This window comes from Zingiber officinale, chromosome 8A, assembly GCF_018446385.1.
Source record: "Zingiber officinale cultivar Zhangliang chromosome 8A, Zo_v1.1, whole genome shotgun sequence".
Lineage (NCBI taxonomy): Eukaryota > Viridiplantae > Streptophyta > Magnoliopsida > Zingiberales > Zingiberaceae > Zingiber > Zingiber officinale.
In genome coordinates, this window is record NC_056000.1 from 105,676,374 (window position 1) to 105,700,637 (window position 24,264).

The window sequence follows — 24,264 nt, forward strand, 5'->3', positions numbered from 1 at the left end:
GAAAAGAGAATGCAAAAGTATGAAAAAAGAAAGATGAAAAAGAATGTATTGATTTAAGTTCTAGTGGAAGACATGGATACAAAGAATGTTATCTAATGAATACCGACCATTCTTCTTTATTTCTCTTCCCTTTCTTCCTGGACTAAAATTGTACCAATTCTGTTGGAGTTCAATGTAAGCAAGAACCATGTCATCAATTCTCTGTTAAAGTACACCAGCTTCATTTCAATTCAATTCTCAGCTTTTATGCATTTTCATTCCTAATCATTCCTACATAGTTCCTGAGTCAAATGTTCATTGCTCACTTAAGCTTTTTTTTTTTTTTTTAGGTTCGCAGCAATATCAAATCTGAATTTCAGTTTTTACTGTTTAAAGTACCACTTCTCTAATGTTCTAAAAATTTCAGAACACACTTTGAAACTTAGCCAATTCTGCACAGTGAGCAACTCAGCTTCCCTTCTCTGAATCTTTCTTCTGAACCTAATAATTCTGCACAGTGAGCAACTCAGTTTTTTCCAAAAGCTGCATTTTCTTCACTGCATACAGCTTGATATTCATTTCCAGAATATACATTTAGTCCTTGATACCTCAAAGTTACTGCATTTCAATATTCATAAAATAATCCAGCAGACTTGACATGAATAGCTTTGCAAGGAAGGTGATATAGAGTAGCAATGAAATAACTACTGGTCAGAATTTGCAACACAATCTTTGCACAAAACTGATACTTAATTTCCTTTTCCTGAATTCAATCTTAGCATTTCTGCATTTCTTGGATTCTGCCTTTCCATCTTCTCTTCAGATTTCAGAGCTTTCTGAATTAAAGAAATGTCAACCAAAGAATCTGCAAGAGGTTTCTAGATACATGAGATGGAATGGTTTTCTACAAATTATTTTTGAATTTTAATCTATTTTGATCAGATTAAGCAAGCTCATTGTTGTTTCTGAACTTCTAAACAGTGAACATTCCATTTTCAGATTGTTTCATTTCCAGCATTACTCAAATCCACTGCTCGAATTCAATTAAAGCTCAAGATCTCCCCCACACTTAAACTTCATTCCGTCTCGGATTGAAAATGCCACCATATTTATTCAATTTATAACCTAAACAGATGCAGCTGCAAATCTCAACTCTAGGTTCTGAAATTCTGTGCACTTCCAAGTTATGAAATTTCTACATTATGCAGCCATTGATCCTTTAATAACATTTGTCTATTCATGTTGACAGGTTCCCCTTGAACTTTATCAGATGTTTGATACTACTTCCAACTTTTGATACGCATTGGATACTTAAACATCATTTTCATTATATCTGGATCGACACTGTTTCAGCAGATTCTAATATCCACTCTCTGCTGCATCCAGTTCCAAAACTACATTCACAGATTGTAGCCTTCAACGTTTAAACAGTTTCAAGTGCTTCTTGAATTTGTACAGCATCTCCAGAAATTACTGCAACCAATGAACTATTTCAAATATCTTCAATTCTGAATTTGTTTCTTTTCCTAATTCTGCAACTTCTGAACAGCTTATCAAAGCGTGTTCAATCTTCAATTTCCGTGTTTGCAGTATTAATAGAAATCTAAGATACCATTTGTTACTGCATTTTGTAGCATTTCCTTTTAAGCTTATCCTTTATTTAAAGGTCACTTCAATTTCCGGCACAACATTGATACTAAGCTTTTCATTCTCATATCTTGCACAATACAATGTTCAATCTGCACAGTTCTCTCATTTCAAAAAAATGCAATTCATTTCAGAACACCAGAGCATAATGTTATTACCAACCAAAAGAAATCCTTCAAAAGAATCAATCACTTGGCACTTTCACTTCCCATTCTTGAACCACTCCAATGTTCTTCATGCAAACAAAATATAATCCACAAATATCATCCAAAAATTCCTTCCCCCACACTTTAACTAAATCCTCCTTGGCCAAAATATTCACCATATGACAAACCATGTATCCATATTTAAAAGATTCACAAATGAAAAGGCATAAATTGACATGATGATAGCAAGAAAGAATAGCAAGAATTTGCGTGGAACAAAGAAACAAATAGATTTACCTCCAAAAACATGATTTAATCTATTGGATTGTGGTTTTGAAAGAATCAAAGCAAGCGCTAGAGTGTAATAACACAAGTGCATCACTCAATTAAGGTTCATCCTCACTAGGTATGAAAAAGTATCAATTCAATTACCAATCAAATGTCCATTCTTAAGTTGCAACCTTGAGAAAATTAGAAATCCATAATTGACATTAAGCCCCAAAAATAGATATTCAAATCTAGCTCACATTCTCTACTTCTAATATGTTATAGAAAAATTGTTAAGGGGGTACCATTTTTATTCACAGTAGAGAGTTTATTTTCTTACACTAAACTATTATTTGTAAACCAAAGAATTATTAAGAAACTAAACATGCCATAAGGAACGAACTAAAAGCTAAGTTGTGAAAGCAAAAGAATATTATTGTGTGAAAGCAAAAATAAAAGCTAAGTTGGAACAGACTCCCCTTTAATTGGGTAGATGGCATCAACGTGTTTCACTATCTCCATTTCCATTTGGTTATTGGTTTCATAAAAAACTTTAAGTCGATGCCCATTCACCTTGAAAATCCGGCCCGAAGACTCCTCCCTAATCTCAATAACTCCATAAGAGAAAACATTAGTAACAACAAATGGACCTTCCCAACGAGATCTCAATGTACCTTTAATAAATTTGAGCCGTGACCTATATAAAAGAACCTTGTCACCAATATGAAATTCCTTACCCACAATGTGCTTATCATGAAAGTTTTTGGTCTTCTCTTTATAGATCCGTGCGTTCTCATAAGCTTCCAACCTAATTTCTTCAAGTTCTTGAAGTTGTAACTTCCTTTCTTCTCTTGCTAGGCCAACCTCAAAATTGCAAGCTTTCACGGCCCAAAATGCCTTATGTTCAATCTCCACTGGAAGATGACAAGCTTTACCATAAACCATTCTGAAAGGAGACATTCCTATAGGAGTCTTAAAAGCCGTCCTATAGGCCCAAAGAGCATCCTCCAATCTCTTGCTCCAATCTTTCCTATCAGGCCTCACAGTTTTCTCAAGAATTGCCTTCACTTCTCTATTTGATACCTCAGCTTGTCCATTTGTTTGAGGATGATAGGAAGTAGAAATTCTATGTGAAACCCCATATCTACTCAGCATAGCCTTCATCTGACTGTTGCAAAAATGTGTCCCTTTATCACTGATGATTGCTCTAGGCACTCCAAACCTGCAAAAAATATATGACCTGACAAAACTCACAACAACTGAAGAATCATCAGTCCTGGTGGGAATAGCCTCCACCCATTTGGAAACATAATCAACTGCCAATAAAATATATGAAAATCCAAAAGAGATAGGAAATGGACCCATGAAATCAATACCCCATACATCAAAAATCTCACAAAATAACATATAATTTTGAGACATTTCATTCCTAGGTCCTATGTTCCCAGTTCGTTGACACCTATCACATGATTTACAAAAAACATAGGCATCACGAAATATGGTAGGCCAATAAAAACCACACTCTAACACTTTCCTAGCTGTCCGTTGTGGTCCAAAATGGCCACCAAACTCAGATGAATGACAAAATGATAATACAGACTGAAACTCCAAATTAGGTATGCATCTTCTAATGATTTGATCACCACAAAATTTCCACAAATAAGGATCATCCCATACATAATATTTGGAATCACTTTTCAATTTATCTTTTTGAGCTTTTGAAAATTGTACAGGAAAAACTTTACCTACTAAGAAGTTAACCAAATCTGCATACCATGGAGACTCACCATGCACCCTAAAAAGCTGCTCATCTCTAAAATCATCATCAATAGCTGTGTGATCTAGTTCCCCTTCAATTCTGCTCAAATGATCTGCAACCAAGTTCTCCTTCCCACTCCTATCACGAATCTCCAAATCAAACTCCTGGAGTAGAAGCATCCATCTAATCAATCTGGGCTTAGCATCAGGCTTCTTGAGGAGAAACTTCAAAGCTGCATGATCAGAAAATACAACCACGTGAGAACAAAGCAAATATGAACGAAATTTATCCAAAGCAAAAACAATAGAAAGAAGCTCCTTTTCTGTCGTGGTGTAATTGGCTTGAGCCGAATCCAAAGTCTTCGATGCATAGCAGATCACATGTGGTGCTCCTTCTACTCTCTGTGCCAAAACTGCCCCAATGGCAAAATTCGAAGCATCACACATAAGCTCAAATGGTAATGTCCAATCCGGTGGCTTGATGATAGGTGCAGAAATCAAAGCCTCCTTCAATCTCTTAAAAGCTTCCTTGCACCTCTGATCAAATTGAAACTCCACATCTTTCTGAAGAAGCTGTGACAGTGGAAGAGCAATCTTGCTGAAGTCTCTAATAAATCTCCTGTAAAATCCTGCATGACCAAGAAAAGCTCGAACATCCCGCACGCATGCGGGGTAAGATAAAGAAGATATAGCACTAATTTTAGCAGGATCTACCTCAATTCCTCTCCTAGAGACTATATGTCCTAAAACAATACCATGCTCAACCATAAAGTGACATTTTTCAAAATTAAGTACCAAGTCTGTCTCAATACATCTATCTAAAACCCTAGACAAATTTCCTAGACATGCATCAAAAGATGAACCATATACAGAAAAATCATCCATAAAAACCTCCATGCAATGCGCTAATAAATCTCCAAAAATACTCACCATGCACCGCTGAAAGGTTCCTGGAGCGTTGCAGAGTCCAAATGGCATACGTCTATAAGCGAATGTACCGAAAGGACAAGTGAAAGTAGTCTTCTCCTGATCCTCTGGTGTGATGCAAATCTGAAAATATCCTGTGTAACCGTCAAGGAAGCAATAATGTGACTTACCCGCCAATCTCTCCAACATCTGATCAATAAAAGGCAAAGGGTAATGGTCCTTCCTGCTTGCCTGGTTAAGCCTCCTGTAGTCTATACAAACTCTCCATGAATTCTTCACCCTGATAGGCACCAACTCATTCTCTTCATTAGCCACAACTGTCACTCCAGATTTCTTTGGAACCACATGGATGGGACTTACCCACTTACTGTCAGAAATAGGGTAAATGATACCTGCCCGTAGAAGTCTAGTCACCTCTTTCTTTACTACATCAAGCATTAGTGGGTTAAGTCTTCTCTGGGGCTGTCTCACTGGCTTCACATCCTCCTCCAAATAAATTCTGTGCATGCAAATAGAAGGACTGATACCAGGAATATCTGCTAATGTCCATCCAATGGCCTTCCTGTGCTGTCTCAGAACCTCCAATAATCTGCTTTCTTGTTCTGGTTCTAAATTCTGGGCTATGATGACAGGTAACTGCTGGTTCTCTCCTAAGTAAGCATACTTCAAGTGTGAAGGCAATGACTTCAACTCATCCTGTGTCTGATCAATAGAAGGCGATTCCAGGGGTAATGCTTCTCCTAAGCAATCCCCTACGCATACTTCTTCTTCTCTATACGATTCTAGGGATAGAGCTTCTCCTAAGCAATCCCCTACGCATAGATCATCTCTCTCACTTGGAAATAATCCACAAGACTCATCATCCACTCCCATGGCTGACATATCTTCCAAAAATATAGAAAATTCATCACCTTGACCAACCTCTGTAAGATCTGAATCGATTACTGAAAAGAAATCCATGCTATCTAGCTCCTCTGAAATGTCCAAACTAAGAATAGAATGATCCTCTCTAGGATGCTTCATAGCGTCAAAAATACTGAATTGGACCACTGTATCACCTATCTCCATAGAAAATGTGCCCGCATGAACATCAATTTTTGTCCTTGCAATCTTCAAGAATGGTCGTCCTAGAATGAGTGGAGATCTACTGGCCAGGTAGTCTCCCTCCATATCAAGGATATAAAAACCTGCAGGAAAAATGAGTTCTCTCACCTTAACTAATACATCTTCAATAACTCCAGCTGGATGAGTCTGACTGCGGTCAGCTAACTGAATGACTACTCCTGTAGGTTGTAATGGTCCAATGCCTAAAGTTTGAAAAACTGATTTCGGCATCACATTAATTGAAGCTCCCAAATCTAGCATGGCATCCTTAAAAAGACTACTTCCAATCTCACAAGGGACTGTAAACATGCCAGGATCTTCACATTTCTGAGGAACTGGTTGAAGAAGTGCAATACATTTTTGCCCATGCTAATCAGCTCATTCCCTTTCAACTTCTTCTTATGCACACAAAGATCCTTCAAAAATTTAGCGTATTTTGGAATTTGCTTAATCATTGTGAGTAAAGGAACATTTACTTCCACCTTGCTAAACAAATTCACCAGCTCTTGAAATTCCTTAGCTCTTTCCTCTTCTACATCCTTCCTCGGTTGGGTTTTCCGTTGAGGAAAAGGCAATGGAATATGTGGCCCGGTAGCTTCCTGAATTAAATTTTGATTTCCTGAATTTCCAGGTTTGCTGAAATCTGGAATTGCTGCTGGAAAATGTTCAGCTAGGCAAAAATTACTGGAAAATTTCGGAATTAAGCTTCCTTCTCCTTGTGAATGCTCCATATTCAATGGATCAATGGAACTTTGAGTTAAACCCGAAGTTGGCACATTCTGCTCTGTCTGAATTCCTTCACTACTGGAACTTTGTTGCTGGATTTCTGGACACTTTCCAACAGCAGTTTCTTCAATTGAAAATTCTGCAACTCTTTTCCCACTTCTCAAAGTTAAAGCACTAACATTCCCTTTAGGATTAGGAGTTGTTTGTGAAGGCAATTGACTTGATCCTTGAGCTTGCATTTGATTAAGGCTGGAAGCTAACTGCCCAATCTGTCTTTCTATATTTTGAATCGCTGAATCTGTTCTTTGCTGACTTTGTTGCTGTTGAAGGATTTGTTGCATCAACTCCTCCAATCTAACTTGCTGTGCATCAGAACTTGAGGTATTACTAGAGTTCCCTTGAGTTAAACTCAGCCTTGAAGGTGCTGGAAGTGCTTGCTATATGAAATTCTACCCTTGCTGGAAATTCTGATTTTGAAACTGATAATGCTGATTTTGATTTTGAAACTGCTGAGAAGGCTGAAATGATTGCTGGAATTGATTTGCAGGATGATAATGGTGCTGGAAATTCTGATTCTGCTGCTGGAACCCTTGCTGAGGTTGCTGGAAATTACTGGAATTGTGGCTGAAATGCTGATTTGAAGATGGTTGTTGATAGAATGAATTTCCATACTTCAAATTTGGATGATCTCTCCACCCCGGATTGTATGTGGAAGAGTGAGGATCATATTTTTGTTGGAATTGAGCTCTAGAGAAAGTTGCTAAAGACTCATCCTGATGGAGATTCGGACAAAGTTCTGAAAGATGATCTTGACTCGAACAAATGCTACAAACTACACTTTGTTTGAATGGAAATTGCATATTAGGAACAACAGAAGACTGAGTAGTATTGTTCAAAGCTAATTGTTTCACCAATGAAGTTAATTCAATCAATGAATTCTTTATCTCCTTTTGTTCATTTGAAACCATTTGAACTTCACCAACTCCTCTAGTAGTGAGTGCTCTACTTCCAAATTGCTGTGAATTTTCAGCCATGTTCGAAATAAGCTCCCGTGCTTGCTCTGGAGTTTTGTTCACTAAAGCTCCTCCAGCTGCTGCATCTATCATACTTCTGTCCATAGGTAATAAACCCTCATAGAAGTATTGGACTAATAACTGCTCACTGATTTGGTGTTGAGGACAACTTGAACATAATTTCTTGAATCTCTCCCAATAATCATAAAGTGTCTCTCCCACCACTTGTTGAATCCCACAGATGCTTTTCCTAATAGTTGCAGTCCTTGAGGCTGGAAAGAATTTCTCCAAGAAAGCCTTCTTCATATCAATCCAAGAAGTGATAAATCCCAGTGGTAAATAATACAACCAATCTTTTGCTGCTCCAGTAAGTTAAAATGGAAAAGCCCTTAGCTTGATATCCTCTTCTGAAATTCCTTGTGGCTTCATGGTTGAACATACCACATGGAATTCATGCAAATGTCTATTTGGGTCTTCTCCAGACAATCCTTGATATTTCGGAAGCAAATGGATCAATCCTGATCTCAACTCAAAATCACTAGCTAGAGTTGGATAAGTGATGCATGAATACTTAAAAGCCTCATCAGGAGCTGCAAGCTCCTTCATTGTTCTGCTATGATCAGCCATGGGGGTATCTGAAGATGACAAGGAACTTTCTGAAGCCTCTGAAATTTTCTCTTGGATTCTTAAAGCTCTGAAAGTCCTTTCGATCTCTGGATCTAACTCAAACAATTTGTCTGTCGAAGACCTGGTCATGAAAGCAATTCATTTGAACATTCAAGTAGATAATCTGTAAAACAAAGAAATTCAAATTCAAATTCAGCACAATCTAAAAACAAACACACATTACTAGTTTAGCATCCCCGGCAACGGCGCCAAAATTTGGTGTAGACCATATTACATGTCACGTGGTGCATCAAATTAATTAATATTGGAACATTTCAAAACTAAAAATAAGAGATGTAGTATGGAGTCCCAAGTCGTATTTTTCCAAGGATAACTAGTCAATGTGTGTTTAATTTGGATTTAAAGCTCTTTTTGATTTTTCTAATTGTCATCAGAACACAAAAACTCCTATGCTAAGGACCGAATAGCTCACCATGCACTAATGCATTGCAATTCCTATACTTCAAAATTCTGGTTTTCTCCTAGCCACTCAAATTGCTATACGAAAGTAAGCCAACTCAAAGAAATTAAATGCTAAAGATGAACTAAATACGATCAGAGTTTTGACTAAAACTAATGAAGCCATTTGAAACTATGAGCAGCTACAGCTAAACCCCATTAGACACCTAAATTAACTACTATCGATTTGCTGTAGAATGAAAAGCTGTTAACTAAAACCAAAACTGTGAAAATTGTAATCTAAATTCAAGCTAACAAATGATTAAAAGGATTTAAACTTCAAATTCTAAGATCTATGCACAGCAAAATTTAGAATGCAACAAGTATCACTGCATCTATGTCAAAATCAAAACAGAGATCTAAAAGAAATCTTTACATCCACATTAACAAATCAGAAATGGGATGTGTTTGTTCGATAAAGAAAAGTAAATCAACAAACATTCTGTAAACCGAATCAAGATCTAGGAAAAGAAAACACGGTAAAACATTCACAACTCCAGATCAAAGACCAAAATTCCTTCTCGTCGTTGATTTGTGAAGAAGCCGCAGAGAACGCCCTTGTGGCTCGCAACAGCTTCCTCTGAAATCTTCAGCTAGTGGCTAAAAACCTCCAAGCCGCAGAGAACGCCCTTGTGGCTGGAGATCCTTTCGCGTGAAGAACAGAGTATGGAAGTGGTGCTCGGAGCTAGAATCGACTGATCAATCCGATTTAAAGAACTCCGAATGAAAATGAAAGAATAACGATTGAAGGAACTACTGGAGAACTCTAGTAAAGCTCCTTGAACGCCAGAAAACCTCAGATCTTGGGAATGCCCTTGGATCCGAGGGTGTTGCGGAACGCGAATGATTGCAATCTAGAGAACGCCCTTGGATTTTGATGTAGCTCAACACTAGCTAATTGCCGTAGAGTCCTGAGTTCGCTGTTGTAGTTGGAATCAAGGTCTAGATCTGAAGAAGAAAATGGGAGCTGCGGCGTCGCGCGGAGAAGGAGATGGAATAGTGATTGGGTCGCGAAATCGAGCCCAGGAGCTACTGTAGCTTCTCAACGTTTTTAAACCTCTCCTCATCTGATCCAACGGTCCAGAAAAATTCGGGCTTGATCAACGATTGGATGAGCTTAGATCTAGATAAAAATCTCTAGGTCTTCATCAATGGTCCAGATCTACCCCTCCTTATGTTGGATGAACCAGATGCTTAATGGATGGCTCAGATCTAACAAATCTTCAATGGACGGTCCAAATCAATCCAAAGCTTGATCGCTCCTTTATGCCCAAGATTTGAGCTCAAGTTTGGTTCAGATTCATCCCAATCCAAGATCCTTTGATGTCTACAAGATAATAAACAAATATTAGCATCAAATTAACCCATAATAAAATAATTTGCAATTAAGTCCAAATTCGATACAATGAATAAAATGTGATGTAAATATGGGTTCTATATTTGAAAACTACATCAAACCACTATTATATGAATGAGATTAGTAAAGTAAAATCATAGTTATCAATTACTCTTAATCCAATTTGATTCAACAAATGAATCTAATCCTCTTGGTTCATCATATGAACCTAATCTCCATCTAATTGTCCTTAGTGTGTGACCCTATAGGTTCTTGTAACGTTGGCAATGCTCTAAACCCATTTAGGAGCATAAGTAATGAGCGGTATCTAGCAACACATCATTACTACCCAAGTTACAAGAATGTTGAGATCCAACATCACCTTGTGACTACTAATTGTGACTCCTCACAATATATGACAAGTGTCCTTCTATCCTAGACATCTAGATTGGTCAATGTGAGGCATAGACCATGTCATCGTCTGACCAATCTAAATCTTGAACTCCAAGTAGACTCACTAAATCAAATAAGCTCAATATCCTATATTGACTCATTTGGGCATGACCATGCACTTCGTGGTCTCACTCTATCAAGAATACTGATGTCTCTCCCGTCATATAGGAGGGATAGATCCCATCTACATCACTCACATCCCTCTGCATAATTTGTTATATACCCAGTAATCGCCTTTATAGTCCACCCAGTTACGGGTGACGTTTGACGAAACCAAAGTACATAACTCCTTATGTAGGGATCTATGGTGACTTCAGGTCTAAGGACTAGTAGTCATACTAATAGCCACATGAGAAAGTATATGACACTCATATAACGATCCATGATACTTTCTCATGGCGGGTCATTCAGTATACATTCTCTAATGTATACCAATGTGTCAACTTGATATCTCTATATCCATGACTTGTGAGATCAAGTCATCGATTTGACCTACATGCTAGTCTTATTGCATTAACATTGTCCCTGAATGTTAATACTCGACTAGGAATGATTAAGAGTAGTGTTCCCTATATCATCTCACTATCGGTTCAACTAACCGATTGATATAGGTGAGAACCGTCTACTCAAGGACATTATTATACTTAGTTTATTTGGCACCAATACAAGTAAGTATAATAACCAAAATCCAAATGCCTTTATTTATATAGAATATGATACAACAAGTCCAAAATACAATCATCAAATGATTGACTCTAGGGCTCTAGCTAACACTCCACACTCTACATTTGATGATCTGAGGCTATTTCCATCATCACATCAACTCTAGAAGCAAAGGATTGGATCTAAAAATCACTCGATGCAACCAGATAAGCATTCTTCTCCCTTCCTCTTCTTGTTGGATTTAGATGCTTTCAATTCTTATGTCTTTGGATTCTTCCCTTCTTGCCATGGAGTAGATCTATTGTTCTAGGATTTAGGGATTAATTGTGATATGGATTGATGTAAGAACTCATGGATATGTCAATTTCCTATCTATATGATATTATTATACCTTGTATCTATTTGATCTTATGTGAATTTATTATGCTTGAAATTAATTCTCATGTTTGATTGAATGTTTATATGGAATTATTGATCCTAAAGAGGGGATTCCCTAGATTATATGACCGAGGGGCCCTAGTGACAGGGGTAATCCATTTCTAGACGTTTAGAGCATCACCTTGAAAGGAAAAGCAAATCCCCACAAGTAGGGAATTGAACATAAATGTTATCTCTATCTCTATGGGTGTTGAGTATAGGTGAGTTCTTGTGATTTATGACCGAGGGACTCTAGTGATAGGGGTGACCCATTATCGGACTTCATCGGGATCATTTCTATTTAATAGCATGAGGTATTGATTAATAGTATTTCTTCTTGACCACTACAGGAAAGAGCCGATAATGAATCTAGCTTCCTATAAGTGCATGGGAATTGAGGATGGACAATTGGTAAACCATGATATAGTGATAAACATCACAATGAAATCAAACCCTAGAACATCTTCCAAATCATGACTCTCTCCCTCTCTCTCACTTTCCTCTTCTTGATCTTATTTCTCTTACTTAGCACGTAACCCTCAACCATCAATTATTTAGCTAATTCTCCGTGAGAAATCTCTAGTGCTTATAGCAAGTCTCTATGGGTTCAATAATCTTTTATATTACTGATGACGTAGCCATGCACTTGCAGCTTCGTAATAAGTTTTTGGCACCGTTGCTGGGACTGCACTTATAACATTGGTAGATATTCATTTGAGTTAGTCTAAACTTGTAAATATTTCTGCAACTCTATTTTTGTAGATACATCTTGCATTTTTTTTCTTTTATTTCTGTAGTTTTCTTTTTGCAAATTAAAGTTTGCACTTTGAATATCCTACACTTTAATTCTTATTTCAACACTTAAAATTCTGTTTCTTTCTACATTTAGCACTTATGTTTGGAATATTTATAATCTTTTTCTTGCATGTGAAGATCTAATCTTGTAGGAGATTTACTACCACTTGATCCAGAGATAGACAGAATATACTAAAGAAGAAGAAACCTGTAGAGACAACAAGAAGAACAAGAATCATCTGGAATGATGAACAAGTCTCTTAAAGATTATGCAGCATCTTATGCATGAGGGCTTCGATCTAGTATTAATAGACCACCTATTGAAGCTAATAATTTTGGGATAAGCATGCAATGATCACAATAGTTCAACAAAATTAATTTTGAGGTGGACCATATGAGAACCCAAACCAACACTTGGATGTTTTTTTATGAAATTTACAATATAATGAAAATGAATGGAGTTACAGCGGAAGCAGTAAGATTATTGTTATTTGTGTTTTCCTTAAGAGATAGAGCTAAGAAGTGGCTAAATTCCTTACCAGCCAATAGCATCACATCTTAGGAGCAATGTGAGCAATAATTCCTTTATAAGTTATATTCTCCCAGTAAAACTACTCATATGAGGAATCTTATAGCAAGCTTTAGACAGTCAAATTCAGAATCATTATTTGAAGTATGGGATAAATTCAAAAATATGCTCAGGCAATGCCCACATCATGTGTAATACCCACTAAGCTTGTAAGATAAATATATGAATGTGGGATTTTGCCTTAGAAAAATAATAGGAAGTGAGTTGAAGCAAAAAAGAAATAAAATGAAATAAAAAGAAGTGAAGGTCAAGGATTGAACCTTGAACCTCTTATATTATTCATAGAATTAATTAGTAGAAACCAATTGGGATAGAGAGAAGATGTTGATAGCAAAGGAGGGAAATTCATGATAAGGGTGAGAGTAAAAGCTAGCCAAAAGAAGACAAGAAAAGAGCAAGAGAAAGGCAACTTGCCTTCCTCCCTTTCTCTCCCTCTTCCTCTTTGCTTTTGCCGAAAATTTAAAGAGGAATTAAGGGGATTCATTCTCCCTTATTTCATCATGAATGGTGAGAATAAATTAGAAAATAAAATAAATGAAAGAAAAATAGAAAATGGGTTAAGGGAGAAGGAAAGCAAAAATCAATCTTGCTACCTCTTCCCCCTTAACATAAAAGGGAGCAAGAAAAGAGAAGTTTATTTTTCTCTCATTTTCTCATCCTCCCTCTCCCTCACCGAGAACACCAACACCCTCTCCTCCACCCTTGGCCCCAAATCCAAGGTTTTCTCCTAGAAAGCCTAAGATACGAGGAGGACTAAGCAAGGGAATCAAGGGAAAGGAACTAGAAGAAGAGGCTACTTCTTCCATCACCATACCTTAGATCCACAAGAGAAAAGGATGTAAGCTTCTCCTCACCTATGGTACAAGGCTTTTTATGTGATTTTCGGATTTTATGAGGAATAGAAAACCTAGGAAAGAATTTTAGAAAATTCGGCTAAAGAAAGGGTTTTCAAATCTAGGAAGGTTTAAACAAGTCTTTATTTCATGATATGTTTTCTATGCTATGTAGGAAGGATTTTCTTCATGTTTTTATACCTAATTGATGCTTGATCAGAGGAGTGCCTAACCCTAGAATTTCGGCCAAAAATATTTTAAGGAGGTTAGGGAAAACATTGTGTAACCAAACTAGTACAAGATTCCCTCCATGAACTACTAAGGGTCTTTTATTGGTTTTCTTGCTTGAAAGTTACTTGGAACCAAAAGAAATCCATTTATATGTTTCGGCCAAGAAAAGGGCTTAGGGTTAGGAAGACCTTTAAATTTAAGTAACCATGTTTGTATGATAGAATATAGAGTTCTCTTAAAGAATTGCATGTTGAACATTGCTAGAAATTCATGAACTCTTATTTTAGATTTTCGGCCATGATAAGATGGATAGTTTAGAAAAGCTTGAACAAAATTCTAATATGCTCAAGACCTCTGTGATATTATGATATGAAAGTTATTTAATGCTCTCATGTTTAATTGGAATATAGAAAATTAGTTACATGATATATGACATGTAAGATCACAAGGGTCCTAGCTTGTTTATGAACCAACTTTGTATATGATGTTCTTAGTAATTTTTGCCATGAAACTTACTTAGGTTTTCCATGCTTTAGGCCACTTAAAACCTAGTTTAGAGATTGGTAGGTTTCGTCCATGAGGAAAAATAAAAGGAAAAGGGAAAGAAACCTAGGAAGCCTAAGACACAATTCACATGTATGTTTATTATGCTTGTCTTTATACATGCTATGAAACTTGTATGATTTCTTATGCTTTTAGGCTATTTGAAGCAAGTTTATATACTGTTGAGTTTCAGCCAAGTAGGGTTTAAAAGACCTAGAGGCCATAGAAATGAAACCAAAGGTGTTAAAAATGCTTCTTATGGAAATATGATAATGTGTTGATTGTGTCACATGCTTGTACAATTTTTCCATGACCTAAATGGACCATTGTATGTTTCGGCCATGAAGGGATAGATGCCCTAGAAACCCTAGAACAAAAATTAAATATGCTTATGTCACTCTACATGAAATATGATAAGTAGAAAGACAAAGTTCCTATGCTATATGTTGTTTAATGACCTAATTGAGGCTAGGGTAAGTTTCGGCCATACATATTGTATAATGTCTTGTTATGAATTTATACATGATGTTAGTTCAAGTTCACATGATTGTATATTTGTTTTTAGCCCTAATGAACACTTGTTAAAAGTTTGACCATGACATATGTTAAGGGCTTGAAGGACTTAGGAACTAGCTCAATATGCTTACTATGTTACTTGGAAAAAATGCTATAAATGTGGTTTAAGGTTTCCATGCTTTCATGACATTTGGGACCTTGTTTCACACCTGATAGGGTTCGGCCACATGAATTTTAGGGACTTGGAGAACTTAGAAACCAAGTAAATCATACTTATAATGCTTCCTATGAAATTTATGTAATGATAATTTAGGTTCCACATGCTTGGAGGTTGTTTTTACCTAAATTGAGATCTAAGGGGGTTCGGCCATGATAAGAACCCAAGAGATTAGGAAGCTTAGAACCCAAGCTAACTATGTTACCATGTTTCTTATGATAGTATAATTACATGATACACCCTTATGCTTAAACATGTATGCTTGTGATTTCTACTTTCCATGATATGATATGTGCTTAGAAATATGCATGCTTTGATGATATGTTATGTGCTTAAAATATGCATGCTTTTATGATATGTTATGTAGATAGAAATATGCATGCTTGGATGATATGCTATGTGCTTAAAATATGCATGCTTTTGTGATATGCCATGTGGATAGAAATATGCATGCTTTGATGAAGTGATTATGTGCTTAAAATATGCATATTTTTATGATATGCTATGTGGAAGGAAATATGCATACTTTGATGATATGCTATGTGCTTAAAATATGTATGCTTTTATGATATGCATGTTAATATGATGTATGCCTAAGTGATGCATACTTTTATGTGATGTATGCCTAAGTGATGCATACTTGTATGACATGATGTATGCCTAAGTGATGCATACTTTTATATGATGTATGCCTAAGTGATGCATACTTTTATGACATGATGTATGCCTAAGTGATGCATACTTTTATATGATGTATGCCTAAGTGATGCATGCTTGTATGATGTATGATATGTATAAGTATGACATGTATTTTACTTTGAATGGCTTGTACCAAAAGGGTGGGCTCCTTATGCGCCCCTAGGTCGAATTACGGGCCTAGTAAAGGGTGGGCTCCTTACGTGCCCCTAGGTCGAGCTACGGGCCTAGTTTCCTAGTAGGTTCAAGACTAGCTACCTTGGATCTACTTAGGATGCGCGCATTATGTATGTATGTGGTACTAAGCCGGGCCCCTTTATGCTGAGATTATGTTCAAGTATATATGTAAGAAGAAATGGTTTTAAAAGATCATGAGACATACACATGTTTTTCGGATACATGTTTTCAAAATCATATTGCATATAATTTATGATCATGTTGTGATGATGATATGATTTATGATATGCCATGATTGAATATGAATATGTTATGTTTCATGCTATGCTTTAAGAGCTTGATATGTTATGTGATCTATGATGATAATATGACATGCCATGATTAGATATGATTATGTTATGTTTCATGCTATGCTTTAAGAACTTGATATGCTATGCTACCTTAAAATGATACTAGGATATGCCATGATTAGATATGATTATGTTATGTTCCATGCTATGCTTTAAGAGATGATATGCCATGACTAGTCATGATGTTGTTATGTTGCATGATATGCTTAAAGAGTATGATATGTTATGCCATGACTAGTTGAGATTATGTTATGTTAAGATATTCTTTGATCATGTGATGATTTTCGGTTTTAGTGAGTAGGAAAGGAACTTACTGAGCCATGAGTGCTCATAGCTTACTTTCCTTGTACCACAGATAAAGGAAAAAACTGGATGTGCTAAAGGAGCAGCAGGAGAGGCAAGGAGATGTGTGTAGCGGTGGCTAGGCAACCAAATAAGAACCTGCTTTAAGAACTTTTAAGAATTTCACTTTGGTTTAGTAAATTGTAGTACCATATGGTTGACTTGATGTTATGCTTTTATTTATCTTGTTATCATGTTATGGAAACCATATTAGTGTAGTTTGCATTTTATTAAACCAAGAAAAATGATTTTAAGTCTTTCACTGTAATATGTACGTAGAGTATCGTAGCCCTGTCCCTTAGGGTTAGCAGGGAGGGCGGGCGTTACATCATGGACTTGAGAAGTGGTTAGTTCTGCATACTTTTTATAATGACATCAACTATCATGCAAAGGTGTCCCTTGACTCTGCAGCTAGAAAGGCATTAATGAACAAAAGTGTAGATGAGGCTGAAGACATTATTGAGAGTGTATCTCAAAACCATCATCAATGGGCATCAGAAAGAAGTGGAGGCTCCTTCTCTTGAAACCCTCTCAAGGCATCAAGAAAGTTTGACATAGATGCAATTACTCATATGTCCGTGAAATTGGATTCTTTGACTAAAAAGCTTGAGAATATGGGGACTAGTATGGCCAATGCAATTGTATGTGTGTATGACACTTGTGGAAGCACAGACCATGCTCAAGAAACTTGCCCTTTGGGGCCATCTCTTCACAAATATATCAACTTAAGCAATGTGATGCAATAGTAAGTTATAATCAAAGATAAAATAATATGTACTCCAACACATACAACCCTGGGTGGAAGAATTATCTAAATTTTTCTTACCGAAACAATCAAGATCCAGGACTATCTATAAGGGCAAGGCCACGTTACCAACCTAGACAACAAGGCTATTAAAAATAACTATCACAAGGCTATCAACTATCCCAAATATAAAAGATGCTTGAGGAAGTTCTTGCTAAGCCAAAGGAAATGAAAATTGAAATCAAGAAACTCACTAAAAGAATGCATAGCACTAAAAAGTACCAGAAGATGTAAGATAGCTAAATTGCCCAGATAGCCTTATCTTCTTCAAGAGCACCAGGAGCTTTCCCGGGGAAGCCCGATGTGAATCCAGTTGAACATTGCAATAGAATGGAACTCTGGAGTGGACGGACCTTGGGAGATCCCCAAGTGTCTGCTCCTAAAGGAATTGGCACTCAAGAAGAGCTCTCTTCTCTCTCACCTAACCTAGTTAGGATCTAGGATGATGAGGAGATTATCAAGAAGGTTGAAGAGACTCTTTCACTACCACCCTGAAGTCAAATAATCTCTTTCTCACAAAGATTAGCTATGAGGATGAAAGATGAAGAGTTTGGCAGAATTTTAGAAAAGGTTAAAGAGACTTGTATTGAGGTTCCTCTTATTGATGCTCTCCACAAAATGCCCAAGTTCACCAAAGTTTTTATGGAGATCATGTCCAACAGAAGAAGAAAAGGAGAGTTTGAGACTGTGGTACTAACGGAAGAGTGCAGCGCTCTATTTTTGGCAACCACTCCCCTAAAGCTTCAAAATCTAGGAAACTTTTCGATTCCTTGCACTATAGGAACTGAATTTATATATAGAGCTTTTGTGATTTGGGGGCAAGTGTTAACCTCATTCCATATTCGATTCATAATAAGCTGGGTCTCAAAAATTTTAAACTTACTATTATGGTACTTCAGTTAGCTAATCATTCATGTAGGTACCCTATGGGTATCATTGAAGATGTGTTGGTAGAGGTGGGTGGTTGCATCAACGTACCGACTTTGTTGTTTTAGACATGGAGGAGGATCCCAAGATCCCAATAATCTTGGAAAGATCATTCCTTGTGACTGTCGAAACTATCATTGATGTTAAAAATCATAAGCTATCTCTGGTTATTAGTAATAAAATGTTAGAATTTGATTTATCTGAATCTCCTAACTATGTCTCTTCCTTCTTGAGCAATTACAGCAGGGCAGATGTTGGTGCGGGAAGCACCAGACGATCAAACTTGAGTTTTAATTATGTCAAAGGGTTCAAAATTAGGTTGACTTGTGATCTAACAAGGTTGATTGAGTTTGCATAAAAAGTCCTAAGTGTTCTTAGGCAAAAGTCCTAGTGGATTCTAGGTAGGTGAAAAATCGTAGGAGGTGGTAATCCTAGGTCCTAAGAGGTGGTAACCCTAGATGATGAAAAGTCCTAGCTACGGTTAGGCAGGTGAAAAACCTTAGGGGGTGGTAACCCTAGATCTTAGGGGATGGTAACCCTAAGCAGAAAGTCTTGGCAAGTCGAGAGTTTCGAGAAAAAACCTAGAGTCGGGGACTCTAGGTTGAAATCCTGGTGTCGCGAACTAGGTGGAAGTCTGAACGGGTCATGTAGTGGAAGTCCAGCATGAAGACTGGAAGCTTCGGATGCTGAGAAAAAGTCCTGTTGGTCTGGACGATCAATCTGGCAACAGGTAACTTCTCCTGAGAGGAGTAGGTGAGGACACATTCCTTGAAGAGGGAACAGTAGATATTGGTTCGACCTAGGGTTTCTGAGAAACTCAAAGTCAGAATCGGACAGTCCGATGACTATCAAATACTTGTATTTATCTTATATTATTATGCGAACTTGGTTTTGCAGGGTACACTTTGTTTATGGACTAATATGCCTTGCAGGAATGAAGTTTCCCAAGGGAATGCTCGGATGAACAGTGTCCAAGGAGCCTCCAGGCTGTTGGAGGCGCCTCGGGCACTTTGGCTATAGCTGCGTAGAAAGTAAGGCAGAAGGCGCCTTCCAAGGAGATGGAAGACGCCTTGAACGCTGGATGGAGGGTGCCCTCCATGGAGCTTAGAGACGCCTTCAGGTGGATAAGAAGTGCAGGCATCGGAGCTTATCAGCACCACAGAAAAGGGGATAAACCATTGCTGGAGGTGCCTCCTATGGAGGTTGGAGGTGCCCTCAATGGGCTACTTAAGACATCTCGAGCAGAGGCTGTGAAACACTTGATTTCAGTAATCTTTCTACTGTGCACTGCTCAAAGGACGATCCGACAAAGCCGTAACTCGACTCCGACAACTGGAAGCCTTAAATTCTCTTTTCTTACTTGTCGGTATACTTTTATTTATTGCATTTAAAGTGTAGTTTGATTTGTAAATTTTTGAAGCTATAGTGATTGTGCATCGAAAGCACTTTTACGTGTGGGCCTTGGGGTAGGAGTCGCCATAGGCTCTAAACGAAGTAAAATCTTGGTGTTTGTGTTTGATTTTTATTATTCTGCTACGTATCTTTGATCGATTATTTCAAAATGAAAGTGAAAGTCACGAGCACTATTCACCCCCTTCCTCTCTAGCACTTTTCAATCCTATAGTAGATGCCCATAAAATTGAGGAATGGAACTTCCATCCTCATGGGAGGCCGTCGGATGCAGTACACAATCTGGCAAGAATTGGGAGAAGGCCTCCAATAAAAAATGAGAAATATGTCTACCCACCAAGGGAAAGGATGAAAGAAGAGCTTAAAGAAGCAACCCTAGGAGGGGAAGTCGTGCCTCCATGGGTATAATCTGTATTAATGAAGATGGGGTCGAGCTAAAGATATAAAATAAACGCTTCTTGGGAGGCAATCCAAGGGTTCTTTTCAGTTAGTTCAGTTTACAACTTTGTTTCCTTAGTTAGTTTATCTTAGCCATTTTTTTTAATTTTGTTTTTAGGTTGTGTACAGCTTCCATAAAGTTGAAATAGGAGAAAATTCAACCCTTACACACTTCAAAGAGGCAGTCGTGTAACCTCACACAACCGTGTGAAGCTAACAGAGAAGGGAAAGGACTAGGTCATGTTATTTGACACGGTCGTGTGGTCCTGGCAGAGAGAAAGAAGAAAGCGATCGTGTGACTTCACATGACTGTGTGAATCCAGCCGAGAGGAAGAAGAACATGGTTGTGTAACCTCACACGGTCATGTGAAGTTGGCAGAGAGGAAGCCGATCCAGGTCGTGTCAATCGACACGGTCATGTGAACTCAACCGAGTGGAAGAAGAATTAGGCCATGCCACTCGACATGGTCGTGTGAAGAATCCCTCGAACAGGTCATGTCTTTAAGACATGGTCATACCAAGGCTGTGTCCGCCACCACACCACCCCAAACTTCACTATTTCCACTCCTTCTTCTCTCTAATCCTTTTTCTCCTCAATCCTACTTCATCCACCTCACGAATTTAAATCTTACACTCCCTTTCTCCAAGATCCAAATCTAGATCTAAATACCTCATCTTCTTCTTCTTCTTCATTTCTCAAGATCTACCTCTTCTCACAAAAATCGCTCCTCCTTTTTCTTCAATTAATCACACTCCCTCACTTATCTTCCCATCATATCTCATCTTTTCAAAAGAATTTGACGTGGAAGTGGCAGATCTAGTGAAGGAAAAGAACTGGGAGGGGACAAAGGAAAGGGAAAAACTATATCAAAGGGCAAAGGCAAGAGGATTGCATGTGACGAAGGTAACAACAATGAGTATCGTATTATTTTTAGAAATGAAGAACACAAATCTAGATATTGTTAGAAAGATTTTGTGCACTAGATATATGGATCCAAATACCATTGATGTTTTGGGTATTAAAGATGTTATAGATTGGATAATTAGTGCTTTTGATTGGAATGATATGATGTGCACACATCTACCAACATATCCTCACCTTGTCCTTGACTTTTTAAGTTCAATTGAGCTCCACTTCTCTTCTAAAGATGGTTATATTGGTAACATTAGTTTTAAACTGATGAACCAAGAATTTCAATGGATATTTAGTGAACTTAATAATTATTTCAACTTACCTACCGATAGTGCTCACATATTTGATCAAACTTTTAGCGAGAATAGGTTTTGGACCTCTATTACTGGGTTAAAAAATTCTTATGAGCCCTCTAGAGCTAAGGCTTCCCACATGCAAAATCTTGTATTTAGATATCTTCATCGTGTAATGAGCAAAATCATATTTGGTAGAGGGGATATTGATGAGGTAGTTAGAATGGTAGAACTTTCCTCTCTTTGGGCTATATTCAATAAAGTTGATTTTCATTCCGATTTTTATTTTCTGTAAAACCTTGTGAGAGCCTAGAGAGCAACCTCGGGGTTGATTATTTTTGGTGGATTAATCACCCAAATAACTATAAATTTAGATTGTGAACTTGATGAGTTGAAAGTCATTCATGGCAATAACAAGATTGATATCGATGCATGTCTTGCCATGAAAATGATTTGCTAGGATGAGAACAGTTTTGCCTTTCCTAGAAAGGATAGTTTTCCAATACCTCTCTACCTTATCCTGAGCATACTACAGATCGCAACCCCACTAATTAGGTTATTACTGACGCAACTCTCGACTTTGTTCCCCCTGGTAGAGGACATTGAGCCACACACATTGCCCCACCTTGAGCCCTCAACATCCGGACACCCATAGCCATCCAAACATCCGAAACCTACTAGGCATTCTTTTGTTTATGGTACGAGTCCTTCCAGATTTGATTTTTCTGATTTTTGTGCCTCTTTGGATTGACTTCATGAGAAGCACAGTGCCCAACAACAAATGTTGGAGGGTCACTTCAAATTGTCAGATGACTAGTTCCAAGAGGTACGTGATCATTTTCAGTTTATGAGGAATTTTCAAGACCAAGTGACCGAGTTTGTTCAGAATTATGATATTGACTAAGCGGGAATGAAAGAGTTTATGTAGTTCATGGACATCACTAGACATCAGGTAAACACTCTTTACCACTACCATGAGTACCTTAGACAAATTCTGAGTTTCCCTAGTTTCCCTTCTGGTCAACGAGGATGAGGACCTCCCTTTCCCTCACCTCCACCACCATACTGATTTCATCGGGACGATGAAAAGTTTAAGTCTGGGGGGGTGTTTGTACATCCTAAGTCCTTTTCATTTCTTGTTTTCCTTTGCATTTCTTTTCTTTACATCTTATGCACTTTCATTTGCTTTGCTTGTTTTCATTTCTTAGTTCTATGATACATATTTGCTTATTTTCAACTTGTTAGTGTTTGCCAGTCTTTATTCAGTTTATTTTGATTGTCGCCTTAATTGTCTTTTTAATTGTTTTTTGGCATGTCGAGAACATGAATCCTCACATTTCTGCTAACTTGTCTAATAGGAAAATAGTTAATATGTTCATTTTTTTATTCATGTTGTTGTAGATATAATGCTAGTATATTTAGTGTACCTCTTTTCTCTATCTCTAGTAGCATGAAATGAGCTAAGTATTGTACAGAGACAAGTTTAAGTTTTGGCCTAACCTTAAGAATCTTACCTTCACTTCACTTAAGCTTGGATATTGGATAACTTTGGAATAGTCATGATTCATCTGAATTGTTTAGTGCTTTGGTTTCCATAGCAATTTCTTGGATTGCATTTTGTTTACTAGATGACCTCAGATCATGTCACACTACGACCGTGTGACTCCATATGGCCTTGCCACCTAACCAAAGGCCAAGCCAACTATGGCCATGTGGATGCCACACTGCCATGGCATGGGTCGTGCCAGGCCCATGCCCAGTACTATTTAAGGGGATCTCTTCCCCTTTCCAAAAAGGAGGAAGGTTCTCCCTCTGGGAAATCCATCTTGGTGATGATCTACATCTCCACGCTCTCCATTCGACAATCTGAGGCCATTTCAATCATCACATCAACTCTAAAAATAAAGGATTGGATCCAAAGATCACTTGATACAACCAGATAAGCAATCTTCTCTCTTCCTCTTCTAGTTGGGTTTGGATGCTTTCAATTCTCTTTGGATTCTTCCCTGTTGGTGTAGTTTGCACTAATGGTCTAACTCAAGTTTTGATGAATGACAAGTGAGTTAAGTTAGGTGTTTTATGATCTACCTACTTTATCAAGCGTGTAGGAATTGACGAGTCCGAAGGACTAGAAACCAAGCTAAAATCCAGCTAGGTCCGCGAGACCGGATAGCTAGTGCAAAGTCCAGAAAGGTCAATGGGCCGACCGAATATCTGGTAAGAAGTCTAGTTGGGTCCGCTGGACCGGACAACCAACAGAAATCTAGTTGGGTCTGCGTGACTGGATAACTGGCATGAAGACTTGGTGGGTCAAGAGGTTAGTCAACCAACAATAAATTGGTAAGTAAAGGTAGGTCACTAGAGAAAAGTGACTAGGCGAGGATGCATTCCTAGAAGAGGGAATAGTAGGTGTCGGTCTGACCTAGAGTTTCATCGAAACTCAAAGTCAGGACTGAATAGTCCGAAGGCTATCAAAACTTATCTTTACATGTTTTATTATTTGTTACTCTAACTCTATTTTACAGGGAGACTAACATTTGTGCAGGTTAGAATTTTACTAGAATCGGTCGACCGAACATCCTGATCAGTCGATCGAACCCTAGAGATCATATCAGCTTGCGACTAAGG

The 24,264-nt window shown here is 37.7% G+C and overlaps 1 non-coding gene across 1 annotated transcript; it reads right to left on the reverse strand.

Annotated features, from left to right (window-relative positions):
* Positions 1-12,972: 12,972 nt before the first annotated feature.
* On the reverse strand, positions 12,973-13,079 carry LOC122013133. The gene has a single exon (XR_006120473.1). It is a non-coding gene; the product is annotated as a small nucleolar RNA R71 (small nucleolar RNA).
* Positions 13,080-24,264: the final 11,185 nt, after the last annotated feature.